This window comes from Leuciscus leuciscus (assembly GCF_965113295.1).
Source record: "Leuciscus leuciscus genome assembly, chromosome: 19".
In the NCBI taxonomy this organism is placed as follows: domain Eukaryota; kingdom Metazoa; phylum Chordata; class Actinopteri; order Cypriniformes; family Leuciscidae; genus Leuciscus; species Leuciscus leuciscus.
The window spans coordinates 27,474,041-27,485,146 of record NC_138743.1 but is presented as its reverse complement, the minus strand read 5'-3'; positions in this window follow the sequence as shown (position 1 = coordinate 27,485,146).

Sequence of the window (11,106 nt, the reverse complement as noted above, 5' to 3'; positions counted from 1 at the left end):
ATTCTGTGGAAGATTTTAGTAGCTACATAGCCTACCATTAATACCATTAAGGTTTTCTGAGGGTCAGTGCAGGACAGAGTCAAAGTCACTGAAATTGTCTTTATCTGGTGTAATATGAAAATAACATTCTGCTTCTGCCTTCCAGGGAATGGGTGGTGCTTCCAGCAAACCTGTGTGTGTGTGTGTGTACATATGCAAACTGCAAAGTTGCATAGTATCAGACAGTTCTATGCAAAAGAGAAGCCATGAAAGATCACGTAAACAGAACGCCAAGAGTGTGTGAGAGGGAGAGTGCAGAAATGAATCAGAAACAGATGGAGATTTGTTTAAAAATAATAAATAAATAAAAATCATGCTTTGGTAAATCATAATAATGACTATTTGATTAGTATGATATTTTTGACAAAGTCTATAGATACTGTCTACTGTAGAGCTGATTTGAACTCTATTAGAGCTCTATCCAGTAGAGCTGAATAATGACACCATTGTCTTTTCAGAGATGCTATACAGCAGAATAGCCTATTAATTTGTTTCATAATTGATGAAATTTGCATCATTGAACATTATTTTCCTGTTTATCAAATCTGCATTGAATAAAGCACTATATATTTCACTTCATGTGCATGTCGAACATTGTTTTACAGAGCATCTAACACATGTATAGTAGGTATTATCTTCATTTTACCTCAGAAAATATGTTATACATTTCAACAACATATGACTACAGCTAATTAAGCTAGCTAATATTACTGTACAGTGTGTGTCATATATGACTTCTGATATAAGCATGAGTGACAAGTCACAAGGTAAAGAAGGGGAATGTTAAGCTGGAAGCAGTGCATTTTATGCCAGTCTGATGATAAAAAGAAAGGAGTCCTAGTCCAACACCCTAGATTAGAGTACTATGGGCTCATTCTTCAGGTAGTTCAAGAGAGGGCCAGTTTGAATGATGGGGACTATGTCTAAGTACAAAGGCAACTGCAGAACTGCATACCAGAAACAATGTGCTCAGATAATGCAGTCTGACATCGCTCCTGTCACTCAAGTGCAACTAATAAGGTTGAAATACAACGTGCAAGAGACCGCAATGCACATGCTTTAGCTACAGGACACTACACTGCCAAAAAGCGTGGACAGAAAAGAAGAAGCACAGAAACGGCTGAGCCAGACCCCTCAACATCTGGTTTTTCATTGCCATTCACACGATCCCATACAAATCCACTGGATAAGTGATGGCATCTCTTCTGCAAACATATAGGGCAGAAAGTGAGAAGCTCCCTCCAACACTTGGAGCTTTGAAGCAGCACATCTTGAGAGTCCATGTCAAAACAAGAGTATGGGCACAGGCAGCCATTGCTTTGCAGGATCCACAGCTGGATCCTCTACAAAACAGATACTGCAAACACTCGGATGGTCACACTCAAACCAGTGACCACAGAGGTCCTCCCAGCCCCAAAGGCCTAGCACCATTGGACTCCCTGACCCTGAAAATGGGGCTTTAGCAGTTAAAATAAAATCAACATTCCAGCTTATTCAGAAACCGAGATATTACAAATTAAAGTTTTACGGCGGCCATTTTTAAACAATGAAATATGGCCGCCACATAGACATCTGGGCAAATGCAAACATTTATTTTCTGACTCCTTATACAATAACCTGTCCAAAAATTTACAGTTTAGCAAATCCCACAAAAATATATATAGTGAACCTGACTATTACTAATAGGCGCACATTACTAACGCGCGCTCATTAAAAAACAAAAAAAATATTGCGCCATTAACTTTAGACAAGGTTTCAGTTGGTCAATGGCGCAGTCTATTTCTGTTGCCTCAAAATAGCAACGCGCCAACAATGTGCCAGAACACACCTTGTTTTCAGACCAGCACGCCCATGGGTGCACAAATGGGTGCAAATGCATTTGCTATTTAAACAACGTGGCACAGGACATGAAAATGATAACTGCGTCGGACTGAAACTATAAAAAAAAAAAACACTTGCGTTGCGCTTGGCGCTGCATTGCGCCGGGTGTAAGATAGGGCCCTTTATGTTATAATTACGATTTACCAAAGCAGTCAAATTGCTTTTAAATAAACCTTTTCTTGTTCCAAAAGGTGATTAGATGGAGGAATCAAACTTCCCTTAAATACATCAACAAATAGTAGCCTATAATAGCTGTACTCAAAAAGAGTAATATTTGCCCCACCTAGGTCTATGCATCTCTCATTAATGTGGGGAGAAAAATTATAGATGTGTGTGTAGAATCTTACTGTTTTCTCACAATATGATGACAGTTAATACTCCTACCTAATTAATCCATCGTTCAACAATCATCCTGTCTTCCCGGCCCAGACCTGCCTAAGAATGACATCATCACTGAAAATGAAGCACGGGTTGTGCTATAATAGCTCAATCAGTTTGCATGAATGGGTGAACAAGTGAGTTCAACAGGTCTTAACTTCACGTTTGACCTGACATTGGTAGGCTACTTTTGGGCACTAAGCTGAGCTGTCATTTATACATGAGACATTTGCCAGTTCTGTCATGTAAATATTAAAAACTACAAAAGCAAACATTCTCAGCTGGAACCTTTTGGACCAATTGATTCAAATAGAAGAAGGCCTGCAAGCGTAAGGCATATCAAAGAGCATGCGATTTAACTCAATCCGTGGAGAGCAATGAAGTGAAATAAGATATTGGTTTGTTGTTGTACTTTATGCGAACACAGCGGGGTGGAATTGGATTTATGATGTATTTGGCTGCAGATGCATGCGAAGGATAATCACATTAGTAATCTCTCAGTCTTTCAGGTGTAACTGAATCTCTGCTTTAATAGCGCTGCTCTCTCATCACCTCTCATCGCTTGGCTCGGTAAAGAGAATATCGCTCAGAGAGAGTTTGGACGGGCTTTTGTGCTGTGTCGTCTTTGGACCCCGCAGCCTCCCCGGAGCCCGTCTCTCGTTACCAGCCCGTCTCCATGGCCCGGTGCTCAGACCGCTCTTGTTGTTTGAACAGGGTATCGCATCTAGATTAAAACGCCATTTCTGTAAGTGATACCTTGATTGATTTATCACTCAGACAATAACAGCCGCAACAAAATACAAATTGAAAACTGATCAAAGCTGCGCGGGAAAAACAGCCCTTCCCTTTATACGCTGTCTTATCTGTGTGCATATGCTTAAGTATGTAGGCTTAAGAATTTACCATGGTAGGCCTAACTATACTACCACAATTCCCTCAGGAAAAAAGTACTGTAGGCCTATAAGATGACAAAATGGTTGAATGAATACTATATTCAGTCTATTTTAGTATTTAAATGTTTCTCCAAGATATAGCCTACTTTAAAAATGTTTTTGTTGTTGTTGTTTTACCAGTTTTTTACCATTGAACATGTTCTAAAAATATAGTAGCTATTACCATGGCACCATGTCCCATGAGATATTTTGTTACTTTTTTCTTAATGTTGTTATAAAACACATTAACAGACTATGTTAACAGATAATAACACATTAACAGTAACTGTACAGCCTAAAATAACTGGCCTAACTGGTATTTTTACATTTGCACTCACATACATTTAATAATGTCATTATCGTTCACATATACTTTATTATATTTTCCAGTAGGCATATATACTTTTTATACATACGTTATTATTGGAGGTATTTGCCAGTAAATGACTTAAATGAGCCATTATGTGTCAGACTTGTTTTTGACTTGTTTTCACAGTATACTTTACGGCTGCTTGATACTATTAATCCATAATTGCTCAGTAAACATTATTAAACTTTTTTTCCACATTAATCCAGCCACAATATGATGTGTTGGCAGGTAAGAGATGTTTGTCCAGTTTTCAGCAGGTTGTCATCAGGTCTTTAGACATCCTGGTTGAACAAATCGACTGCCTTAAGTACAAGTAAAACAACTTGGAGGCAGGCATTATGTACACATGCAATGAGTACAAAACACATGCACACAAATACCCTAGTGTTTTCTCTTTTTTTGTGCTGTAATTTAGCAAAAAAGTAGGTAGACTGACTAATAAATGGACTATTGGGTCTTATGATCTAAGATCAAGCTTTTCTCTATCATGTGAATATGTGCTACAGGCAAAGTTTAAGCTGAGAAACAAACATCCTTTCTCTTTCTCACACATACAGGGAGACAGTAAAATAATTCACTTTTGAATCTCACAAATTTTGCAAAGTTTTTATTAAATTTTTTTATGTATTGATATAGATACATTGACAGGCAAAAAAGGACAACATTTGGCCACTGTGACAACTTGATAACACAGTAAACAACAGTCAAATTCACTCAGGTTAATCCTTTGGTTTTGTTTAATATAGAATGAAGATTGGGGATTCCCCCAATATAGTAGAATAATTTAATGATCATATAATAATATAAATAAACGATCGTAATAATATATATATATTTGAATTATTTAGGCTAGGGGTCTCAAAATTTAGGGGGGGGGGGGGGGGGGGGGGGGGAATCTAATTAAAATTACTTTTAAAATACAGTATTTCCAAAAGTGCATAATGGCAATGCATCAAACCAGCCAATTATATTGAGCAAGAAGTGATCTTAACCTTTCTCAAAGTGTCCTCAAAAGAACACTTTCCACACTAGAAAAACTGATAGACCTCCACCCTGGGACAGCTATGAAGGTCAATGCATATTATCCTACAAATATTTAATGTCAAGGGGTCAATTGTCTACCACTAGCTGACCGCATTCGATGAGGTCAACATCTGTTCAACAGTGACATCATGAAGAACAAATTCCTCATGCAAAAGTCATGTCAAAGGTTATGAAGTCAAATTAGAGTTTTGTTCCTAGAAAATATAATACAATCTTCTCGTTTCCTCATTTCTTTCTTTTTATTTATGTTCTTTTTATTTTACTCAAACATACTCACATACTGTCCTCGTAACCTCGTCTCTTCTTTAAGCCAACTCCCACTAAAACCCATGAAAAAGCTCCATGAGACTTTTTTTTTTCTTTCAAACCAGCATTATTCTCATTGTTTTAATGCTGACAATGAAATGAGGGGGGTTGTTACTCTCAGCATTTGTTTTGTAGATGCCTTCATACAATTACAGAAAATACTAATCAGCATAACAGTTATATGCAATTTAAGTAAAGGACTAATCAGCACTTCCCTGCTTTTGTTTATATCTCCTTCCCATCCCTTTTTCTGTGCTGTACTACTGTATGAGGTCAAGGACCAAAACTAGTGACCCTCACTGACAACCAGATGTTAACAGATGGTCGGTCAGCTTCTTTTACTGATATACACATTACTTATTTTTTAAAGAAATTAATAAAAAGTTACAGTACAGACATTTACAATATTCTATTTTAAAGAAATGCTGTTATTTTAAACTTCATATTAACAAATTAGAATGATTTCTGAAGGACCATGTGACACTGAAGACTGGAGTAATGGCAACTTAAAATTCAGCTCATGCCTTCTCAGGAATAAATTAGAAAACAGTTATATTAAGCTGTAATCATTATTCACACTTTTACCATCAAACACCTGTCTTTTCCATCAGATAAATGCAGCCCTGGTGAGCAGAATAGACTTCAAAAATCGTACTGACCCTGAAATTTTGAACGGTACTATACACATACCTAAATATGTGCTTATGCAAACCCTCATGTTCTAATGCGATTAATGTTATTATGTTTTGGGGTCCTAGAGACCCCACTGATATGGATAACAAAGTCCAACAAGTTAGGCATTAACATTCTTCAATAATTATTGCATTCATTATCATGAACTAACAATTGACAATTTTCTTAGGGCATTTATTAATTTAGAGTAAGGTTCATTTAGAAATATACGATTGTTCATTGATAATTTATGTTGTATCTACATTTTGGAATTGACATTAAATAAGATTAATAAATGCTATTAAATAATTTTCAGTGTAATTTCATAGCTTTTGCATTTAAAAGAAATACAGTAATCATATAAAACAACAACAAATAATCCTTTCACATCCATCTTGCATCTGTGTGGTTTCAGGGAAAGGAGAAAGCCTTTAAATTTAGAGAGCTTGTATTCGCAGTACTAGAAGACTGGCTTTTTGCTTCGCAAGCCCTGTGTGTGTGTGTGTGTGTGTGTGTGTGTGTGTGTGTGTGTGTGTGTGTGTGTGTGTGTGTGTGTGTGTGTGTGTGTGTGTGTGTGTGAATATCATGTGAGTTCTCACAGATTGAAGCTGAAGGCAGAGGATGCCAGCCCTGGAGTCTTAGTGGAGGACTATACTGTAGAACTGTTTGTCTGCGTGCGTGTGTGTGTGTGTGTGCGTGTGTGCGTGTGTGTGTGTGTGTGTGTGAACCGTTTTAACGTCTTTTGTGGTCTGCATTTTGTCAATAGCCTATGTTAACCATTTTACTTGAGACAGTGACTCTTCAGTTCCGTTTGAGCTAGTGAATCATGTGGCATGGAAGCGGTAAGGGTGGCCCGAGTCATGTCCGGTTATGATGTTAATGTTTATAATATCTTAAAATAACTTTATTAATTCCAATAAAGTGCAAAAACTATAATTTTACAGAATTTTTCATTCAAAGTTTTAGAAAAAAATACTGTTATTTTGCAGATTTTTCCTTGTTTGAATTAAGATATTTTAACTTAATTTTACGGTAAGTGGTTGGCAACTTTGCTGCCAGACTTTTTACCGTTATTTTAAGATTATTTTTTTACAGTGTAAAACTTTTATTTTATGGATTTTTCCAATATTATAATGACCAAACACCTTTAATAAAGTTATGGCACTAAAAGTTCTACTGAGAAACACTGTTATTTTACAGGCATTTCCTAAATTATTACAATCAAACGCCTTTAATAAAGTGACGGCACTAAAAGTTCTACTGAGAAACACTGTTATTTAACAGATCTTTCCTAAATTATAACGATCAAACACATTCAATAAATTGTCAAGACGTGCTCAAGAATGTAATAAAACAGTTTTATTTTAGAAGACAAAATAAGTCTGTAAAAAAACTGTATAAAACTGATTAAAATCATCTCAAACTTTAATTTGCAGCACTTGTGTTTACATATAATTTTATAATATTTAAACAATGTAAACTTGTAATCTAAATAAAATGGAATTATTCAGACCCCTGGGCAGGGTTCCCACTCTAAACCAAATGTCAAATTCCCTGACTTTTCCCTGACTTTCACTGACTAAAAAGATGAATTTCCATGACCTATAATGAACGGCAAAACAGGCCGCTGTTTTGCGGAGCACCGAGCAGACAAAAAACAGCCACAGACAGTGTTTTAAATCCAACCAATTTCAAACTTTATTTACTTTAATTGTATACTAGGTCTAAAGTTAGTGCGGCTTGATACACAGTATTATACTACACCACGACTAGAATACCGCAAACTTAGCTGCCTTTTCACATGACAAACGATGTCCGATAGATCAGAAGTCATTAATTTCCTATGGAGAGTCACAAGGGGGCTGCGTGACGTGCCAACCATCTGCAGATGTGGAATTTTCAGATCTGATTTGAGCCGTGGATACATTAATATTTGAACTTCAATGACTACACCGTATGCAACCAACTGACTGGATGTGATGTATTAAGATCAAAGCTATGAGTGTAAAGTTTGAAAAACTGATGTTTTCATTAAAATGTTGTTCTTTAAACACTAGGCTATTTCTGTAAAATGGTTATGATGATTATTTACACTACCAGTCAAAAGTTTTGGACAGTAAGATTTGTTTTATGTTTTTTAAAGAAGACATTAAAACAAATTCCACATCATCCAAATTAAACAATTCCCCATCGTAAGTACACATTGATGGCCTAAGACACGAAACGAGCGGTTTGTGTGAGAAAACGAACAGTATTTATATCGTTTTTACCTCTTATACACAGCCATGTCGAAGTGATCTGATCTGACGTGTACGCAGACTGGTGCATAGATATATACACACTAGATGTCGCCTTGTCTACGGCAGTTCATTGGAATGAATGTCTTTAAGGCGACATCTAGTGTATATATCTATGCACCAGTCTGCGTACACGTCAGATCAGATCACTTCGACATGGCTGTGTATAAGATGTAAAAACGATATAAATACTGTTCGTTTTCTCACACAAACCGCTCGTTTCGTGTCTTAGGCCATCAATGTGTTCTTACGATGGGGAATTGTTTAATTTGGACGACGGGGAATTGTTTTAATTTGGACTCTGTGCTTGCTCTTTGAGACAGTGACCATCGACCTGCATTATATGACTGACAGACAAGAACTGTTGGAGAGGAAAGGATACTGCTAGGCTCTAGTTCTACTTGTTAGCAGTATACACCCCTGGGTGTCGGTCAGGACACAAAGAATGAGGAGACTGTTGCTTCTTTCCAAAGTGTATTGAATATTAGTCTAAAATAACAAAAAAACAGATTACATTAGTAGAAGTATAAATGTGTACATTTCACAGATGAATCAGTCACTTCTTAATTAAGAATACTAACATATTCAGTATTACCTCTAAATCACAGTTAAATCTCACAATATGCATAGGATGAGCAATTGAAGACAATAAAACTATTGGTCTGGTAACAAAATGGCTTTGGCATTAACATATTAATGAATCCAGATGCATCACCAAACAATCTAATTTCCAGAATTAGTATAATCAAAAGGAAATAATACTGGATAATTCTTCTGCAGAATAACTAGTTAACAGATTACAGACATACAACTTAAACTGTCACATTTGACTATATTTAGCAGAAATCACGTTACACGTATCGGTTTTCTGTCAGACGATCGCACATGAATCGATACATATCCGGGCATGCACATTTAAATGCACAAAGCTCAATATCCACTGAAAACACGGTTAAAACATAGAGAAATCAGAGAAAACTTACTTTATGGTCATGTACTAATACTTTTAACACCAAAACGCCAAACGAACATCCAAATAACAGGCAGGAATAAACTTCTAGGTGAGCAGCTGCCGTTCTCTCAGGAATCTATATTGACGCAGCAGGCAGCAAACAATAACAATAATGCCTCCTAATGGAAGCATAGGGTATCGCACTCTAAAATAATTATCAAAATAAAAGTCCCACAATAGAAGTCTTCTTTCTCCAGGAGCCTTTTATACAGCCGCCCCCAAAGATGCTAGGCAACTTTGCTCCTACTAAATGGCCACTTGATTTAAGGCGAGTTTGCAGAACTGTTTCCGTCATCTGGCAGAGCTGGGAGGATCACCATACGTGCTACTGGTCGAGTGTATACTTGCCCCTTTATTTCTACATCAGCAGACCTGACATGTCCATCCGGACTGCGATGTGTCTTGATGACATGTCCAACAGGCCAGAGGGCCCTAGGCATCTGTGGATCTACAACCATGACAACCATTTTCTCAGTTAGGTCTGGGGGAGAGGACTGCCACTTTTGCCGGGTCTGGAGGCCTGGGAGGTAGTTTCGGATTAATCTTGTCCAGAAGTTATCTGATAGGACCTGTGAGTGCCTCCAGTGTCTGCGACTCAACAACTCAGATGCCGGGTAGATTACCTGAGGCAATGAACCATCTGGCCGCCCCATGAGCAAACCGTTTGGTGTCACTGGGTCAATGTCTGCAACATCAGAGGACACATACCCTAAAGGCTTTGAGTTAAGAATAGCTTCCACCTCTAGAAGGACTGTGAGCAGGACTTCTTCAGGAACTGATTGAGCTCCCACTGTGGTATAAAGGGCTGACTTTACCGATCGTACTTCTCTCTCCCACACTCCCCCGAAATGTGGGGCTGCTAGAGGATTGAAGTGAAATTGGATCTTTTGACGAGCAAGCTGTTTCTGTAAGTCAGGAGCCATTTCAGCAAAGGCTTCTCTGAGCTCTCTTTCACCTTTGAAAACTTATTTTCACCTTTGAAGTTTGTTCCCTGGTCTGACCACAGTTCCGCAGGTGTTCCCCGCCGTGCAACAAACCGCCTAAGAGCCATCAAGAAGGGATCAGCATTCATGGTACTGAGGAGATCCAAATGCACCGCTCTAGTTGTTAGACACTTGAAGATTATACCCCAGCGTTTTTCTGTGCGTCTCCCAATCTTAATAAGCATTGGCCCAAAGCAGTCTACTCCACATGAGTAAAAAGCAGGTTTGTGGAGACGGAGACGGGCAGAAGGCAAGTCTGCCATCTTCGGAACAGTTGGCTTTGCCCTCCAACGCTGACAGTCTAGACACCCATGCTGATGCCGATGAATGGCTTCACGTCCACGGATGATCCAATAATAACGCCGGATTTCGGCAAAGACTCGCTCAGGCCCTGGATGATGCAGCTTGCAATCATAATGTATAATCAGTAGTCGGGTGACTGGGTGATGAGCGTCCAACACAATGGGGTGTAAGGTAGATTCTTCCATGGACTCCGCTCTCCTCAATCGACCTCCCACTCGGATTAAACCATTGAATCTGTCCAATTCAGGAGCTAAGGTAAGAAGGCGACTGTCTGAGGACACTGGTTTCCCAGTAACCAAACGCTGATAGTCATTGGGAAAAGACTCCTGCTGAACCCGCTTAAGAATAAGGTTCTCAGCCTGACGATAGTCTTCTGCATCTGGAAAGGATTCAGGAGTAGGGTTTACCGGAGTTTCCTTTACAGTGGCATCCATGAGTTCCTGCCAAGTATTGTGGTTCCAGACATCTGGGATGACTGATTGGGGTGGCACTGCAGTGGCTCCGCAGAAGACAGACTTCCGTAGCTCTGTGTGATCATCTTTCAGGTCTATTCTGGGCAATTCTGGCCAGGTAACTGGATCTTGGAGTAAGAAGGGAGGACCTTGAGACCATCTGTTCATCTCTGTAAGGACATTCAGAGGTTTGCCTCTAGTGAGATCGTCTGCAGGATTGCTGGCTGAATCCACATAACGCCAGGAACACTTCTCTGTTAACTCTTGGATTTCGGCGACTCTATTGCCAACAAAGACTTTGTAGTGGCAGGATTCAGAGTTCAGCCAGGTAAGAACTGTAGAGGAGTCTGTCCACAACACTGTGGTCTCTATTTGCAAAGTCAGTTCCTTCTTGAGCAATCTAGCTAACTGAGCGGCCACCAGAGCTCCACAAAGCT